At 42.5% G+C, this 17,221-nt stretch overlaps 1 long non-coding RNA gene across 2 annotated transcripts; it reads right to left on the bottom strand.

The window, feature by feature from the left end:
* Positions 1 to 2,107: 2,107 nt before the first annotated feature.
* LOC135312308 (uncharacterized) lies at positions 2,108 to 14,090 on the bottom strand. 2 transcript variants are annotated; one of them, XR_010371879.1, is made up of 3 exons: positions 13,798 to 14,090; positions 9,159 to 9,252; positions 2,108 to 2,344 (listed from the first exon to the last, which is right to left on the bottom strand). It is a non-coding gene; the product is annotated as an uncharacterized LOC135312308 (long non-coding RNA). The 2 variants fall into 2 exon arrangements; XR_010371878.1 differs by lacking the exon at positions 2,108 to 2,344 and adding an exon at positions 2,521 to 2,781.
* Positions 14,091 to 17,221: the final 3,131 nt, after the last annotated feature.

Genomic DNA, 17,221 nt, shown 5'->3' with positions numbered 1-17,221 from the left:
GAGCCCTCTCAGTATGCTGGAGTCACAGAATCACAGCATGTAGGGGTTGGAAGGGACCTCTGGAGATCATCTTGTCCAACCCCCCTGCTTGAGCAGGCACACCCAGAGCAGGGGGCACAGGAACACATCCAGGCGGGTTTTGAATGTCTCCAGGGAAGGAGGCTCCACAACCCCCCTGGGCAGCCTGTGCCACTGCTCTGGCACCCTCACAGGAAAGAGGTTTTTCCTCATGTTTAGCTGGAACTTCCCGTGTTCCAACTTGTGCCCATTGCCCCTTGTGCTGTCGTTGGGCACTATTGAAAAGAGCCTAGTCCCATCATCCCGACACCCACCCTTTAGATATTTGTAGGTATTGATGAAATCCCCCCTCACTCTTCTCTTCTCTAGGCTGAACAAACCCAAGTCTCTCAGCCTTTCCTCATAAGGCAGATGCTCCAGTCCCCTGATCATCTTTGTAGCTCTCCGCAGGACTTGCTCAAGCAGTTCCACATCCTTCTCAAACTGGGGAGCCCAACACTGGACACAGTACTCCAAATGCAGTCTCACCAGGTCACCAGGGCAGAGTAGAGGGGGAGGATAACTTCTCTTGATCTGCTGGCCACACTCCTTTTAATGCAGCCCAGAATATTGTTGACCTTCTTGGCCCCAAGGGCACAGTGGTGGCTCAGGGTCAGCTTGTTGTCCACCAGCACTCCCAGGTCCTTCTCAACAGAGCCGCTTTCTAGTAGTTCAGCCCCCAACCTGTACTGGTGCATGGGGTTGTTCCTCCCCAGGTGCAGGACCTTGCACTTGCTTTTGTTGAATTTCATCAGGTTCCCCTCAGCCCAGCTCTCCAGCCTGTCCGGGTCTCGCTGAATGGCAGCACAGCCTTCTGGTGTATCAGCTCCTCCTCCCAGCTTGGTATCATCAGCAGACTTGCTGAGGGTACACTCTGTCCCTTCATCCAGGTCACTGATGAATATGTTGAACAGAACTGGACCCAGCACAGGCCCCTGGGGAACACCACTAGTGACAGGCCTCCATCCAGACTCTGCTCCATTGATCACAACCCTCTGAGTTCTGTTGCTGAGCCAGTTCTCTGTCCACCTCACTGTCCGCTCATCCAGCCCACACTTCCTTAGCTTGCCTGTGAGGATGCTATGAGAGGCAGCGTCAAATGCTGAGTCCCTGGATGTGTGATATAAGGTTGGTCTGTGTCTGCCTGCCCGCAGACCAGTAGCTGAAGAGCTGGGAGAGTAGACTCTCCCTCAAGTAAAACAGTGGGCATCTTTAACCTAGGCAGCCTCAGAAGCTCTGTTCAAAGCTGTGTGGGTTGAAGCAACCCAAAAGCTTTAAATAACAGTCTGGAGAGAAGCGCTCTGGGAGGCTTTGCTTTGTTCTTTCCTGTGCACTTCACTGATATGTTTACTTTGTGAATATTTTTTTCAGCAGTGAACAGATAGCCCCTTGCTGCTCACCACAAAGGTATTATTATTACCTCAACTAAAATCTCCTTTGTAAAAAAGTAAGCCAGTGTTTGTTTTGATTCTAGACAGGTAACCTTGAAAAACACAAAAACACAGTAATACAGTGAGAAAGAAAGGAGGAAGAAGGAAGAAAGCAGAAAGAACAAACAAGAAAAAAATAAAAGAGAAAAAAGATTAAAAGAAAAAAAGAACAAATAGAACAGGGAAAAGAGAAAAGAAAAGAGCATAAAGACAGCAACCCAACAGGTTCAAAACCACTGAATATGCCTGTTCAGGTATCTGCTTGAAAAACACACTAGAGTTACAAAGCTATGGTACCTTCATTCACTGCATTGCAAAGTAAAATGGCTCAGCTTGAATAATTTTGATTCTTGATAGCCAGGTGATTATTTCATGAAAGGTGCTAACACCCTATCTGCCCACAGTGTAATGATCAAATAGGTGAGGTGAGGAAAGCAAGACTGGTCATCCACCCCGATAAAGCCAAGGAATTCTAGATTGCATCAGCTGAGAATCCATTTTCCTTTGGATTATGGCTTTTCCTAAGTCTTAAGGGTAATACACACCTTTTAAAAACAAAAGCAGACTCAATTAAAAGTATGTGATATACAGTGTTCAGATTCCAAGGTTAGAAAAACACATTTTAAAAGCACAACATTATTATAATTTACTATTATAGAGTATCAGCCAAGGAAAATATTTCTGTCTTCAGAAAAATCTGAAATTCCCAGTAGGGTGGGACACATCTGACATTCCTAGTGGTTTTCTGTCTTGTTTGGAGCACCATGTGATTCACAGCTAAAGGGCAGACATGCTTGCTACTGAGGAATTGCAGTCACCTCGGAGAAATGCGTGGCATAGAGCATTTCATAGTTCACCTGGAACAGAAATGCACAGGCAAACAAAAGAAGGGAGAAGAGGTAATTTACTCTGGATTATATCTATTGGTGTGATGTCATTCTTACTTGTTAAGCTCACTTTGTACTGAAGCCTTTGCACCATATTGGTAACAACGCAGTAGTAAATATGGCAAGGCAGCTGCACCATTCTTTTATGTCAAAGAACCAAAATAATGGGACTTGCATTAACTATGGTCTCACAATTCTGCAATAAGATATACTTTTTACTGCTCCAAAGCCAGGAAGACTTTATTTTTTGATCTTTCACGAAAACTACAGTGATAAGCAAGCACCCATACTAGGAAAGGAAAATAGAGCTGATTGTATAAAGCTTTCATCCTTTTCATCACACACATGTCGTCCTTCTTCTTCCCCCAGAGTCTGGTGGGCTGCCAGGAGCCATGAAATCTCTGAGCCTGGGTGCAGGAGAATCAATGGATCATGAGGAAGCGACTGAGAAAGGAAGCTACAGTGATTATTACATGAGTTAAGAAAGATACAGCCATGGGCTTTCCAACAGGTCCTTTTCCTCCTGCATTGCTACCCATGCATTCCATCACACAAAAGCCTGATCTTTCAAAATTTGGGCCCTCCCAACACTTGAATCTGTTTCCACTTTAACATCTTGGAGGCAAGCATGAAACAAACACAAGGCCAGAGATTCATTATGTGCATGAAGTCCAGTAATGTGATCCTCTCCAGTAATATGATTTGGTTCTTTTACAGTGAGGAGATTTCATACCTTCACCTCATCCTGCAAAAGGTATGAATGACAGCCTGTTGTCAAGGTCTTAATCTCTAGCAACCCATATCAAATGTAATGTGGCTATACACTTGATTCCAAGGCCACACAGGAAGCTGTGCAAAAAATAGGTATCTGACAACTCCAAAATGCTAAACAAAGAAACCATCCCATGCTGCAAATTTTTTGGCTATGATTATACTGGTGGAACTAGGATAGTGATGATCAACTGCCAAAATTACCCTGTATGCTTTTCCTCTACTGAGAAAAATACATAATAATCCATAAGACCATTGTTCAACCAGTATAAATCACAAACAAATGAGGCACTTTTTGCTGCTCAAGTAACATGAAAGGGGAGTCAAGGGTGTTTTCTTCCCTTCCTCATATGTATGAAGTGAGTATTTAATGAATCAGCTCATAGTCTGAAGAGTCCAAAGCATCTCCTCTAAGGAACTCAGCATCTTCACCTTTAGAAAGCTTTGGTGAGGCATTGAGGCATCTTCTATTTCTGTTAAAGTCTATGGGAAATTTGCACTTGACTTCAGAGTGAAGCAGAAGTTGATCCTTAGTGTATAATTCACAGAAATTTAGAGAATACTAAGAAGTAATGGGGAAAGAGCATGAGCACTAAGAAAACAAAGAGAATTATTATTTTATTTTTAGCTCTTTTTAAAATTAGAAGTCCATTAAGCAAGCAGAGTAAAATGTCAGATACTGGAGCCAGAGCAAAGACAAGCAATAAAAACAGGTGGTATTTTGACCGTTTGATACCTCATATGATATATTCTGACTATCATCATATTTACAGGTTGTTTCTGTATGTGAACATGGAAAGGCAAAGTGCATAACTGATTCTCACTTGTCCCCTACAAGGCGAGCTGTTCAAGATGGATGGAGAAACATAATATTCTCAATGACACAATGAAAAAACAACCTTTTCCTTTCTTAGTGTTGGGCCTGTACAAAGAGTTAATTGATGTCATGTGTTGCCTCATAGAAAGCCTGGCAACTGCACAGCTTCATGCAGTTTGTGAAGTAAGCACCACCATCAAAATTTCACAGAAAGGGAAATGGAGGCAAAGACAGCAAGTGTCTGGTCCTAAATCACTCAGCGTGTCAGTGTCAAGTGCATGACTGGGGACATGGTAACGACCCCCCAAGGCCTGAGCCAGCCTCACGCTGCTCTTCCAGGAATCCCCTTTCCACACAAGCCAGCTGGCTGAGAGACCAAGGCAGCAGAGCTGCAAATAATAAACAAACCAGGAGGGATGGGACCAAGCTTCCAATGGCAAATACCTCAAGGATTTCAGCTCTTGTCAGCAAAGCATATATCCCAACACAGACATTACTGTCAGCAATAATATAATGTTATTGTCTCTGATCCCCACTGGAAAGAAGAGTGTATTGGAAAACCAGTTTAATGGGCAGTGATGATTAACTTTGTCATGCCTGAACCTCCTCCTCTGCATGGCCCAGTGCTACCTCTCCATCCTTCTCCTGCTGCTCCCTGGATAGTCATAACTCATGTGGCAGCAACAGTGGGGGAGAGGGGAAGATCTCAGGTCCTGACATGTTGTTACCCATCACCTGTGAGCCAGAGGGTTGCAATCACTGTTACTAGCTCTGTGCTGTCAAGATGTGATTTAATAGATAATAGTTGGGAGAGCTGAAAATAAAAATAGAGTAAGTTCTTTAACTTTATCTAACCTCTCTAACTTACCATTGCATTTCTTTATGTCCTGAAAGTGTACAACAGGAATTTTTAACCCTGAGATGAAAAGTAGTTCCTTGGTTTGCATAGGATACTTTAACTTCTGGAGGTTTTTTGATTGGTTGGTTGGGTTTTATGGTGTTTTGTTGGTTTGTTTTTTTTTTACGATAGTGGTCATGGTGCCTGAGCCCTGCTAGAACATTTACTCTGGCTTCTTACTAGCCAGTGATGCTGTCAGGCTGTACCATCCTTATATAAAGTACATAAATGATGAGTCAAACAGTTGCATTTCAATCCATTATCATTAAAATAGTGGGTTTGGAGAAGCAGGAATCAGACCTTCTATTTATGTTTTTTACTTCATTCGATACACAAGAACCCATACGCAGGTCTTATATAGACATGAAGTAGATAAGAATAATAATTCAATTCCACCTCTTTCCAAAAAGTGACCTAATTTACTTCTCTTTCCACCTTTAACAGGGAAACAATATATCCAAACTGGAAAAGCAGTTCAACAAATACTGACTCGACATGGAAAGACTAACCTGCATTCTCCTACCCAAGGGCCAGTGAAAATTTCACATCCTGGAGGCTAAGAAGCTTCAGACAAAGGGAAAAAGCTGGAGGTTTGGTTCCATTCCCAGCCAAGCAGCCCCACCTCTCCTGAGCCAGGACATCTCTGGTTTGGGATCGTTCCTGGCCACACTGGATAAAAGAGAGAGGTCAGGCTCTCAGAAATGTTTCCTAAGCCGTGTTCACCTTTGGGAGAAAATCGGTGCCTAACATTGTCTTGGGTGGCTTGAGCCAAAGCTTTTTGAAGTCAGTGGAAAGATTCCTGCTGACCTTAGTGCTTTTTGGGCTGCAACTCCATGTAAAGTGTGGAGCAATTTGACCATGGTTGTTACTTGGGAAGTGGGATGTCATATTTTGCATCAAATTCGGGTTTAGGCTACACCCCACACAGAACATATTGCAATAATTAGCTAGTATTTACTGGGGGAGGATCACACCAGCTAGTGTTGCATTGGAAAGAACATGCAAAGTCGTAAAACAGTTCTATTATACAAGTGTCCCACAGTGACGAGGAGTCCAGTAAGGCATGAAAGAAAGATACCAACAATCATAAAGGGCAGGTATAACTTTGCATCAGTTGTCTACACTTGCTTCTCTTCTACTCCTTGCTAGCTAAAAGAGTAGGCCAGGTCACCAGAAGGCTGGACTTCCAGCATCCTCCTACACATCATTATATCCCAATCACACTCAAACTTGTAGTATCCTGCATGAAAAAAAAGTGACTAGCCACCCAAACAACTGAATAATCTTGGCCCTCCAAATATCAGACAAACACAACAGTGCCATTTCCAAGCGTGCCTTATACAGGTGGCACCTTTCTCTTTCTCTTAATTGTATTATCCTTACCATTCATTATCCAGTGGTATTCAGCTCTCTGAAAAGCCTGTTTCTACATCTGTCACTAGAGACCTGTGTCTGCACACCTGCATAAATAATGGCACGTTCAAACCCTTCTGCTGTAAATCTCTTGGGGCTGATATGTTAAGATTTATTCCAACCCCACTGATGTGTTCAGAAATTATGCCATCTGAATTAATGCCTTCACATTAAAGCAGTGGTGACATGACAGCAAATTCAGGCCTCTGACTTTTTTAAAGTATCCATGATACTTTATATCCATGTGCAGTGTAGCTAAAATGAAGAGATAAAGAGTCCATAGGAGCAACGAAGTAAGTTTCATAGAACTATTTCCTCCTTCAGGTCCTTGAAAATCATTGTGTGTCATTACTGGAGTTGTTCAAGGAAGGCTAGCATGAATGCTAGTGGAAAGTGTGTTAAGAAACAAAAGACATAGATTTTAACTAGCTGTCTCCTGAAGGAGTAAAACACCCCTAAGTTGCAACATAAGCAAAAATGGAGAACAGGCCTGAGGTTTTACAGGAAGAAAAGCAATCTGGAAGAGAAGGAGGGAGAACAAGTCTTGCCTGCTAGCGATAACAGTTTTAATAGAGGTGCAGCATTAGATCTTCTGGGGAACTTCTTGGCCCCCTTATTTTATTACTAATTGTGTTTTGAAACAGCCATTTATAGAAGAGATCCACACTGCACGTTGTCAATTACTAACATATGTCCCACACTTGGCAAACAAGGCAACTTGGGAATGACATTTTGTGAATAATCAACACCATCACCAAAAAGTGCCTACGTCTCTGCTTTGGGCTTTATAATACATTTTTCCCCAAGCAAGATAGCTTTCTCACGACAGTGCCAAATGGAACATATTAAGCTTTAATGATGGCTGAGAACATCGTGCACCGGAGATGCAGGGACAGGGCTGTGAGAGCGCGTCTCGGACCTTAGGACAAACAGCTGCCTGTGTAACCAGCCACAGACGCTGCTCCACACAAAGGGGCCTCAGGGCATTGCTACAGTACAAATAATGCACTGAAACAGCAAGCTTTGGCAAACCAAATCTGAGGTTTTGCAAAGATCTGGGAGTCCATCACAAAACACTCAGCAAGATGCAATCCTCAGAGCAAGCAGCAAAAACTGCAGACAACAAGGATAAGATAGGACACAGAAATGGTCAGTTTATTGCAATAATATGTATGGTCCACTAAAGAATCCCAAACAGACAGACGAGTGTTGCATACACATGTGGTATGTGTCTGAGGCAGGAAAGAAGTGAGGAAACACATTTGAAATATCTGCCTAGCTTTTCCGTCAGCATAAACATGCTGATATAGATGGGCACTATGCTGATATAGAGAGGACAGGAGCTGTGCAGCCCTGTGGTCCCACTGCCTACTCTGAAAATCAGAGCAGTGCAGCAGGTCGTGCCAATGCAGGATACACTCTGACCACTAACTTCTGCCCACCGGTTCCCAGGAAAGCCACCCTCAAGCCCATGGTACTTTGATGGGATTTTTCCAATAGCCAAGGCCTGTAGATAGACCTCTCATCTGTATAACTCTCATTGGTGCAAAGAAGAACACGAGTGTGAAAAATGTGGCCCAGCTATAATCAAACCACTCATTTCAGGGTTAGCTGGTGGAGAGCCTGGGACAGCTACTCTGGAGCAGGAAATACTCCAGATTATGTGATTTCCGTTTGGCCTTATCAGGCATTTCACTGATATTTCATTCATCAAAGCCCAACAGGATGGCCAAGTATCTGCCAGACTGTGAAGTCCCACTGTGAGAAAGCACATAGCTTGGAGAAGGGGTTAGCTCCATGGGAGCAGCATGCAGGCGTGTTGAGTACTGTCACTCATGGGGAGGAGAACCACAGATTTCAAGTGTTTGGGAAACAGTGAATACGGTGATAATGATGAACATTTACCTCAAGTGCTAAGGGTTATGGTTGGGCTTTATCTCATTTAATTTTTAGGCTTCCAAAAGTTTGTTTTCTAGTCCACATTCATTGTTCAGGCTCTCTCTATAGAAACTCCTAGAGGGTGATTCAGCTTTGAGAGCTCAGACTGCCCAGTTCTCTCCAGGGACTCTAAGAAAACTCAGACAAATGCCTCTGGGTGTTTTTTCACAGCTCTTGCATGTGGAAGAAGGCAGGTCTCGTCTGTCTTTCCCTTCTCTCATGCTCTTCCATCCTTTCAGGGAACCTCCTGGTGCTGCCCCAACCTCCCCTGGGGCAGCTCCGTGCTTATTAGACACTTTCCTGAGCCTGTTTTAGTCTTTTGCTGGGTTAGCCATCTGCCAAATTTTTTAATTAAATCATCTGAAGTAGGGTCCCATGAGTTTGCTTGAAGAAAGCAGTGGGAGCTGACAGCCAGGAGACAGCAAGGGAAGTGAGAGATGATTGGGTGTGGTGGGGTGGCGGGAAGGGGCTCTATTCCAGTGGCAATGGGATGCCAAAATGGCTCACTGCTTCCCATGGGGCTGCAGCCCCAAAGAGGACACCTATCTCCAAGACAGTGAATGGTAGATAACATGAATCCCAGCCTTTGGTAGGGAAAGAGAAAGACCGACACTGAAAATGAAGTTGTGACACTTTCATCCTCTGTTTAATCCTGTAATTATCATAGACTGTACACTTGCCTTGAGGATGTAAGCCAGTGATGGTATTGATGAAATACACGGGTACCAGGTCCCTCAGCAGTGACCTCCATGGAGAGGAACAGACACTCAGCAGCAACCCTACATGTCATGAGGGAAACCTTGCCCCCAGTAGTCACACGTACCACAGCCCTTTTCAGCCTTTATACAAGTGGACTCATTCTCCCCGTCTCTCACATCCTTCTTGCTGCTTCAGAGACACTTGTTTTAGGCTGTTTTGGTTTTAGGTGTACATTAGCAATCTTTTACCTGAGAGAAGAGCAGACTGATGAGTCCTCGCTCAGTGACAGTGGTCCCATGAAGAATGGCTGAGCAGGTCCCAGTGCTGAAACAGGGGCTCATTCTGGTTGGAAAGAAACAGTCTTGGCTTTTAAAGAGTAATTGATTCCTACCAGATTGCATCCTGTGGTTAAGGGTGAGCTCCTGGCACACACCATCCCTCCTGCTGGGGATGGGGATCCTGCGGTGACTTTCCCACACAGACCTTGAGCCCATGGACCAATTATTTCCACAGAGCAAAGTGAATGGCACATTTCACTAATGCAATGTTTCACTGTGTTATATGTCTCCCAAAATAATTTTCAAAGAGAAAAAGTATATTCCTCTGAAAAGTTCAGGATTCACAAATGACTTCAGTTCCCACAGATTTAAATAAAAATAGCACTCCCTCTTCTAAAGCTTCTCTGTTTTTGTATGAAATGAGGGCCCTCCGCTCTTGCTCATGTGAGGACTGCCGGTAGCTTAAAAGGTCTTGCTTTGGTGGGAAGAAGATGGACCATGATCAAAGGACCACAGACTGAAGCACTGCTGAAATCTACTTAGTCAAAATATGTTGAATTCATTTCCTCCAGCCATCCCTTTAAATCACTTGCTTTCCTATTTTATCAAGATTCCCAATAGTTCAAAACCAGAAAGATCCCTGTAGACACTCAATTTATTTCACACTGTTTTCAGCTGTTTTCTCTCCATTTCCTGGTCTGTGCCTCCTCCTTTGAGCTTTTATTCCTCCTCTCTGGAAGCACACTGTTTCCACCACTGCTGTAGGTATAGCTCTTCATATCTAAATCTATTCTCCTTTTTACACCACGTAAAAGTTGCACATAAACTGCAGAAAAAACCAGAGGGGTGGAAAACCTGGTACTGTGCATGGCATCAAAGGGCTTTGAGAGCAAAGCTCAAAGGACAATTCTTAATAATCCACCTGTGACCATTTTTCTAAATTCTTATACACTCTAGTGTGAAATTACTGTGTTTTATTGTGTTACACTTAACACTTCAACTCTGGCCTTTGGTATTAATGAGAATGTCCTTCAACTATAGCTGCTTTTTGCTCCTTTTCTTTGATTCATTAGTTGTTTACTGCAGGCTATTAACAACCCTAGAACTAGCTTTAATCCACAGCCAGAGTCTTTAAATATAATACATCATCAACAGGTAATTATTCACTTTGAAGTTTTTCCTCCTTTTTATTTAGCCCTGTGAGTTGATATCTGGAGCTTTAAAGTATGGTAACAGAGTACTTCCATCAAAGCACCAAAATTAGTGATGCAAATGTCAAGAAGTTAATTTGTGTTCTTTAAACACAAGGATGGCCAGTCTTCCTTCTCTCTTTCTTTTCTTTTCTTTTTCTTTTTCTTTTCTTTTCTTTTTCTTTTCTTTTCTTTTCTTTTCTTTTCTTTTCTTTTCTTTTCTTTTCTTTTCTTTTCTTTTCTTTTCTTTTCTTTTCTTTTCTTTTCTTTTCTTTTCTTTTCTTTTCTTTTCTTTTCTTTTCTTTTCTTTTCTTTTCTTTTCTTTTCTTTTCTTTTCTTTTCTTTTCTTTTCTTTTCTTTTCTTTTTTCTTTTCTCTTCTTTTCTCTTCTTTTCTTTTTTCTTTTCTCTTCTTTTCTTTTCTCTTCTTTTCTTTTCTTTTCCCTTCTTTTTTCTTTCTTTCTTTCTTTCTTTCTTTCTTTCTTTCTTTCTTTCTTTCTTTCTTTCTTTCTTTCTTTCTTTCTTTCTTTCTTTCTTTCTTTCTTTCTTTCTTTCTTTCTTTCTTTCTTTCTTTCTTTCTTTCTTTCTTTCTTTCTTTCTTTCTTTCTTTCTTTCTTTCTTTCTTTCTCTTTCTTTCTTTCCTTCTTTCTTTCCTTCTTTCTTTCCTTCTTTCCTTCTTTCCTTCTTTCTTTCCTTCTTTCTTTCCTTCTTTCTTTCCTTCTTTCTTTCTCTCTCTCTTTCTCTCTCTCTCTCTTTCTTTCTCTCTTTCTTTCTTTTCTTTCTTTCTTTCTTTCTTTCTCTCTTTCTTTCTTTTCTTTCTTTCTTTCTTTCTTTCTTTCTTTCTTTCTTTCTTTCTTTCTTTCTTTCTTTCTTTCTTTCTTTCTTTCTTTCTTTCTTTCTTTCTTTCTTTCTTTCTTTCTTTCTTTCTTTCTTTCTTTCTTTCTTTCTTTCTTTCTTTCTTTCTCTCTTTCTTTCTCTCTCTCTTTCTTTCTTTCTTTCTTTCTCTTTCTTTCTTTCCTTCTTTCTTTCCTTCTTTCTTTCTCTCTCTCTTTCTTTCTTTTCTTTCTTTCTTTCTTTCTTTCTTTCTTTCTTTCTTTCTTTCTTTCTTTCTTTCTTTCTTTCTTTCTTTCTTTCTTTCTTTCTTTCTTTCTTTTTCTTTCCTTCTTTCTTTCCTTCTTTCCTTCTTTCCTTCTTTCTTTCTTTCCTTCTTTCTTTCTTTCCTTCTTTCCTTCTTTCCTTCTTTCTTTCTTTCCTTCTTTCCTTCTTTCTTTCTTTCCCTCTTTCCTTCTTTCCTTCTTTCTTTCTTTCCCTCTTTCCCTCTTTCCTTCTTTCTTTCCTTCTTTCCTTCTTTCTTTCTTTCCTTCTTTCTTTCCTTTTTTCCTTCTTTCTTTCCTTCTTTCTTTCCTTCTTTCTTTCCCTCTTTCTTTCCCTCTTTTCCTCTTTCTCTCCCTCTTTCTTTCCCTCTTTCTTTTGTGTCTCTCTCTCACTCTTCTTCCCACCCCCCGCTTCTTTAATGTTAGACTCCTGTTACAGTTTTGGAAAGTTTTTTATGCTTTTGCAGCAGTGGTAGCTTAACAGTTTGTGCTCTAGAATTGGGTAACTGTACTAGAAATGCCCAGCACTATAACTTCACTAGAAGCCTTGGCCCTTTTCATCACGCTATGTAGGATTTTACTTCAGTAGTCCTGCTAGAAGTCAGCTCAGAAATCCAAAGCTGTACATTAAAATTCTGGGTTAGCGTCTCTAAACAAACATATGCGTAATCATGAGTTCGTGTTCTTCTGTCGTGCTCGAGGATCTGTGAACATCCTCAGAAATAATTTCTGAAGAACAGCTTGCATTTATTGAGATAGAGAGTGCAACCTCCTCTGGTTATCCATATGTCTCTCATTATGTGCCTTTGGGGTGCTCTGACATGTGGCTTCTAGCAAAGGTGGCACTGGGCATGTGGATTCTTTTTTTTATTATTTCCTTGCACAATTGCATTTCTTTCAGTTCACAGGCAGCAATAATTGCACACACAACACATAACAGGCAGACTGCTGCTCTCCCAACTCCCAATTACCAGCAGAATGAGTGCCATGACTAAGACAGTCAGTGTGTGGACCTAACTGCATCATGACAGCGTCCCTAGAAAGCACTGAAAGCAAAGAGCATCTTCTCCACTTATAGTTGAAGAAGCTAAGCTTCAGCCTCATTTCAATCAGGCTTCCATTGTTAAGATGGTAAGTAAATCACGGAAGAAACATTATGCCCCACAGGTCAGGCCACTGATACCACCACTGGCTGGCTCACCACAAGAGGAGTAAGCCAGCACGTGAATTCGGAGTGCTGGGATACGCTGTGCAACCCCAACCTCATGAAGGCAAGTGCAAGCGCACTCTGTCTTCTCCTGCTAAGTAATCTGCAACATCACAAGAGAAAATTCATGTACACTGAGGATTTTAAATTATGCAAATTAAGCATATAATGAACAATATCCTTGCTTTGGGGGAAGATCTAAAAGCTTCTCCAAAGGGAAAAGTCACAGCTAAAAAACCTTTATCTTTACAAGCATCATAAAAAAGATTGTAAGCTGTATACACTACAGAGGCACTGCCTTCACCCCCCCGCCCTCTGTGATTTCTTTAGATTGAAGAAACCTGTTGGCTTGAGTTCTAAAACCCCAGATAAAAGCTTTGATTTGTTAATTAAATTTTTACTGCTATCTGCATTTGATATCTCAGTCAAATTGTATCCGCTTGCAACAACAGAAAAAGTCACATCAAAGGAGAGCTCTACCCCCATGACCTGTAATTACAGAATTTACTGCTGGGTGACACTGGCTGTAAGATGCACCTGCCAGGCAACGTGGCATACTATCTACACCTAAAACAAAGCCATTTCATTCAACCAGGGTGAGCCAGCACATGCCAAACAAAAGGGCTATGTTTTGTCAGGAGCTGGCCTAGTGTATTGCTTGTCCTGAGACAGACAGGAGCTTCTGAAAATAAGGGAGGGGGGTGTCCGTTATCACACTAAATTGTGGATAAGGGTGAGATCCCACAGAGAAAGGCAGAACTAGGAGAAAAAGGAAGAGAAATGAGGATGGGATGATAAAGGAAATTAAAAAGAAAAAGAAGAAAAAGAAAATTAAAATCCATCCTAGTGATTAAAACAAAAAAAAAAAAAAAGAAAAAAAGCTACTCTTGGACAAAACACTGACAAAATACTAGGAAACATAAGGAAGGAAAAAGATGTCTTAGGAGAGAAAAATACAGAGGAAAACAGACTAGAAAGCATGCATATATACTAGTATATCTGCTGGAATAAAACTTTCCCAAACTTTTTGGGTTTTTTTAAACAAAAGAGGCTCTGATTTTCTGATTTTTTTAATGACAGAGAGAGAAACAGAGAAACTAAAATTGCTTTCTTGACTTACTTCAGTGTGAGTCTGGCCTCACCAGGGTAACCAGGGAGAAGTTTGCTGTTGACTTCAGTGGGCCCAAGATTTTGCACCTTGCATCCCTTTGGCCTCAGTGAACACTGTCTAAACAACGTTGCTGAGAAGCATGGGGTGAGGTGTACAACGGGATAAAGGGTCTGTAGACATCAAAGGTTTTCTCTGTTTTCATTGGAACTTCAAAACACTGTTGAAATATTTACAAAACCCAACTGACGTGATGTCTCTGAAAGCTTGGATGAAAAGCACCCGCTACAGCAACCTGGGTTTTCAAACTAGGAGTGCCACCAGGGCATCCCTTACGGTGCTGTGCTGCAAAACTGGGCATTACCCTTTTCTCCAGTAGACTATCCCTGTATTGTGCTATAGGAGCCATCTTCAGTGGCATTTTCACTGACACAGTGTGGCTTTCCTTGGTTAGTTATAGCAGGAGCACAGTCCCAGCTAAGGACAGGGCCTGCTTAGCTCCCACCATTAGCCTCAATCTTTTCAACACTGCTTCGGAAATGACAGCCCAGCCCCGCCAGGGCCGTAGGCTGTCTGGGTTTTGTCACTGTGCCCAGGAAAACAAGGAGCAACCTGGGAAAACTGCCAGGGGTAAGAGGGGAAATAAGCGCACAGGGGGTTTGGGTCTCCCAGCATCACAAAACAGGTTGGGGCTAAGCTGAGGCTAGAAACCAGCGCTAACTCCTGGTCCCTGTTCACTGGCCAGCATATTTCTGGTGTTGCTCAATACTTTGATTTAACCATGGGAAGACGGGGAGGCAGGCTACAGGCAGAGGTCCAGTCTCCCCAGCCCCAGCCTGACTGCATTAAAGTCCTTCCTGACTACATGACTTCCAGCTCACCCCATCCTGAAGAAAAGCTGCCCCAAGAGCTACTTGCTCCTCCTAAGAGCAGAGAAGGCTTCCCGAAGGGAGGAGAGCAGCAGGAGGCTTTCGGAAGCACCCAGGTAAGCTTTGCTCCCACTGGTTCCCTCTCATAGTAAAAGAGGTCAGCCTGGTCCCTGTTCCCTCCCTTCCTGCCCCTCACCCTCCCTGCAGCCCGGACCTTCAGATCTGATAACAAGCGTGGTTTGGGCTTTGGTTGGACGGTGGTCAAAGTTTACTATTTTAAGAGGAAGGTGAGTATGAAACTCAAAACAAACCCCAGAGGTGCAAGACCAAAGTTAACATGAGACCAAAATCAGAGGATGACTTCAGCTCACAGAATACAGCTCTTGTGTCTCAAATTGCTTAGGTTACATCAAATTCCCAGGCAGTAAGCAGCATGATACCCTGCTGCTGTGAATTCCTGCCGTCAGCAGCCTTCACACCATGGGTGATGGAGCCTTGAAGCTGGGAGGATTGACACTGACTGGGTCCTGGGAATTTCCCCAAAGCAGAAGACTTTGCACATGGGTGAGAAGTGACCTGCTATTCAAGCTGCTGATTTAGCATGACAATGAAGGCTCTGAAGCTGGACAGAGGGGCTGCTGCCCCAGCACAGCAGGGAGCCCAGGTGGGTTTGAGGACAAAGGCAAGTGAGATGCTGCCCAGGGAGGAAGGGAATCGAGCCAGCACACGGGATCACAGGAGCAGTCTTGGGGGGGGAATGCACAGGTGTGAGATTAGGGACGCAGTGAAGCTGTTAAGGTATTTTGTTTTCAGGTGAAGCTGAAATACTTATTTTGTAGAAATAAGTATGCATTTGCTTTAGCTGGATTCAGCCTGAGGTCTTGAAGTGGGAGCAAAGCTTAAAAGCCCTGGAAAAAGGTGAGAGGGCTCACAAAAGTCTGACAAAATATTACCAAAGTACTCTCAAGTGTGTCATTTTGCAAAAGCAGTAAAATATTTTTCATTTCCACAAAGACCTAAGGAGCAGAAACACAAACGTTGACTTTCCAAATATCAAGAGTAACATCAAAGGGCAGTCAATAACAGAGAGCATTAAAAGGCAATTTACCCAAATTATGTGGAGAGTCCTAGATCACATTTAACTGGACAGGTAAGAGCGGTCTTTCATTCCTAGAAGAGGCCACTCTGTAGCCACCCCCACAGGTGTCTGGGACTCTTGTGTGGAGGTGAAACAGAAACCATGTCTCTGCTCTCTTCATAAACCATGCCCAAGTGCAGATTTACTTTTGCTTTATGTGTGGGTCAAGTCAGTTACAACCAAGTTGTCTATAAGGGGCAAAGCCTAAGTTCGTACTGGATTCCTGCCGTCTGTCTCAGTTTCCATGCCAAGCAAGCCAATCTCCTTGCACCTGGAGCAAGCCAACATGTGGGCAACATTGAAGGCTCAGCACCTCAGAGTGATGCTGAGATCATAGCTAACAGAGCAGAGCCAGGCAGAAACACCAGAAACTGGAGTAAAATACACAGAGAGAGAAACTCCACAGCTGCTAGCTGGACATGGAAAAGAATTCTATTTTGCCTGAATCGAAGCAAGGCAAAGGTGACCTGAGACTACCTTCCAGAGCTGTCAGTAGTCACACAACATTTAAAAAGCCACGTCTAAAAGAAATTAAAAGTGAGAGCTATTACACACTTCTAAAGTCATTCCAGTTCAGTTATGAAAATCTAACCACAGTCTATTTACCTAAAACCAGAGAGCTGTGATCCCTGTTTATCAAGTAAAACAAACACCTCATATGGCAGGGGGAAATGACCCATGAATGCAGGTCTTTACAATCCTTCTCATTACAGTGAGATCAGAGTGTGCCATGTGTGCCTATCATTTTCTCGGTGCTTTTTCTTCCCCTTTTCCTGCTTTTTGTCAACGCTCCTGACTTCCCGTCTGCTTTCTATTTACAGTTGTTATAGGGAGGGACAAAACCACACACCATTAGTTTGGAGGGGGACAAAAACAGGGATTAAAATCCAAATAAAAATTAGCCTGATGAATGGTTCTTTCCAATACACAAGTTTGCATGAAAACAGCATAAAGGATATACAATAGTGTAGGTGCATCAATTACATAGAGTTTTGAAGTAAAAAAACTTTGCCATAGACCCTAAGTACAGTATATGGGTACTATATTGCTTTAGTTTTCTCTGCAAAAAAAAAGGTTAAAAAAGTTGATACAGGGCACAGTTTTGGAATATTTTCCTCTCATCGCAGAAAACATGCTTTTTCAGATATGCCAACTCTGTCCCATCACCATTAGGACACTTGTGCCAATCCAAGTGAAGTTCTTGGTTTGCAATTTTTCCTTCTCAGAGGTCTTTATCAACAGCAGTGCTCAAAACCTCCCAGCAACTTCCCCTTTGCACTGATGGTCTCCTTCTTCCCACTAACGCATCAGTCACCATGTGGGTAACTCTCAGGTGCTGAATTATAGCACCAATGAGAGCCTGGACCATTTACTTCTCTCTATCAGAGATTTGTTCACTGTTTGAGCTTCCCTGACATGCTCTTGCCCC

Source organism: Phalacrocorax carbo, chromosome 2 (genome assembly GCF_963921805.1).
Source record: "Phalacrocorax carbo chromosome 2, bPhaCar2.1, whole genome shotgun sequence".
NCBI classification, from domain to species: Eukaryota; Metazoa; Chordata; class Aves; order Suliformes; family Phalacrocoracidae; genus Phalacrocorax; species Phalacrocorax carbo.
This window is presented reverse-complemented; position numbering and strand designations above follow the sequence as displayed.